The 1,671-nt window shown below is 45.9% G+C and overlaps 1 non-coding gene across 1 annotated transcript; it reads right to left on the reverse strand.

Moving 5' to 3' along the window:
• Nucleotides 1-1,103: 1,103 nt before the first annotated feature.
• Trnas-cga (transfer RNA serine (anticodon CGA)) lies at nucleotides 1,104-1,178 on the reverse strand. Its single transcript has one exon. It is a non-coding gene; the product is annotated as a tRNA-Ser (tRNA).
• Nucleotides 1,179-1,671: the final 493 nt, after the last annotated feature.

Genomic DNA, 1,671 nt, shown 5'->3' on the forward strand with positions numbered 1-1,671 from the left:
AATGGCTGTTGAACAGATCGCCTCCAGAGTTGGCATTTCTGTGGGTTCTGTGCACACAATCCTGCATGACGACCTGAAAATGCGAAAAGTGTCATCCAGGTGGGTGCCACGAATGCTGACGGACGACCACATGGCTGCCCGTGTGGCATTTTGCCAAACAATGTTGACGTGCAACGACAGCATGAATGGGACTTTCTTTTCGTCGGTTGTGACAGTGGATGAGACGTGGATGCCATTTTTCAATCCAGAATCAAAGCGCCAGTCAGCTCAATGGAAGCACACAGATTCACCGCCACCAAAAAAATTTCGGGTAACCGCCAGTGCTAAAAAAATGATGGTGTCCATGTTCTGGGACAGCGAGGGCGTAATCCTTACCCATTGCGTTCCAAAGGGCACTACGGTAACAGGTGCATCTTACGAAAATGTTTTCAAGAACAAATTCCTTCCTGCACTGCAACAAAAACGTCCGGGAAGGGCTGCGCTTGTGCTGTTTGACCAAGACAACGCACCCGCACATCGAGCTAACGTTACGCAACAGTTTCTTCGTGATAACAACTTTCAAGTGATTCCTCATGCTCCCTACTCACCCGACCTGTCTCCTAGTGACTTTTGGCTTTTTCCAACAATGAAAGACACTCTCCGTGGCCGCACATTCACCAGCCATGCTGCTATTGCCTCAGCGATTTTCCAGTGGTTAAAACAGACTCCTAATGAAGCCTTCGCCGCTGCCGTGAAATCATGGCGTCAGCGTTGTGAAAAATGTGTTCGTCTGCAGGGCGATTACGTCGAGAAGTAACGCCAGTTTCATCGATATCGGGTGAATAGTTAATTAGAAAAAAAAATCGGAGGCCTTAGAACTTGAATGCACCTCGTATTTCATTGGAGTCGTATTGTGGTGTAGTACACGGCTGCATAAATTCATGGAAGCTGCTAAGCCTAATCGTAACTTTGCATAACTGTTGTAGTGACCCAGCGGTAAGTTTTACCATATTAAAGGCCACATGCATAAATGAGAAAAAAACGTTGGTACACCATTTTACAATAATTCGTGTACATTATAGAAAACAACTTTTCACTGAAACTTTCTGGCAGATTAAAACTGTGTGCCGGACCGAGACTCGAACTCGGGACCTTTGCCTTTCGAGGGCAAGTGCTCTACCCACTGAGCTACCCAAGCACGACGCCCCGTGAGTCGTGCTTGGGTAGCTCAGTCGATTGCCGGCACGGTAGCTCAGCGTGTTCGGTCAGAGGGTCAGCTGCCCTCTGTAACAAAAAAACTGAGCGAATGGGTCAATAACGAACTTTAACGGGCATCAGGTGACGTCTGCCACGAACAATTGAAACGAACAATAACGAACAAAATGAGATTACAAAAAAAAAGTCACTAGAGCACTTGCCCGCGAAAGGCAAAGGTCCCGAGTTCGAGTCTCGGTCCGGCACACAGTTTTAATCTGCCAGGAAGTTTCATATCAGCGCACACTCCGCTGCAGAGTGAAAATCTCATTCTGATAACTTTTCACTATCTCCTCGGTCAACAGTAAAACAAATTTTACAGTGATAAAAGTAGGACCTTGTACTTTAACTGATCAAATGATCTGTAAGATAATAAATAAAGAAACATCGTCTGGATCACATCGTCTGATTACCTATTACCTTTAGCAAAAAGTTGTG

The sequence above is a fragment of the Schistocerca serialis genome, chromosome 2 (genome assembly GCF_023864345.2).
Source record: "Schistocerca serialis cubense isolate TAMUIC-IGC-003099 chromosome 2, iqSchSeri2.2, whole genome shotgun sequence".
In the NCBI taxonomy this organism is placed as follows: Eukaryota; Metazoa; Arthropoda; class Insecta; order Orthoptera; family Acrididae; genus Schistocerca; species Schistocerca serialis.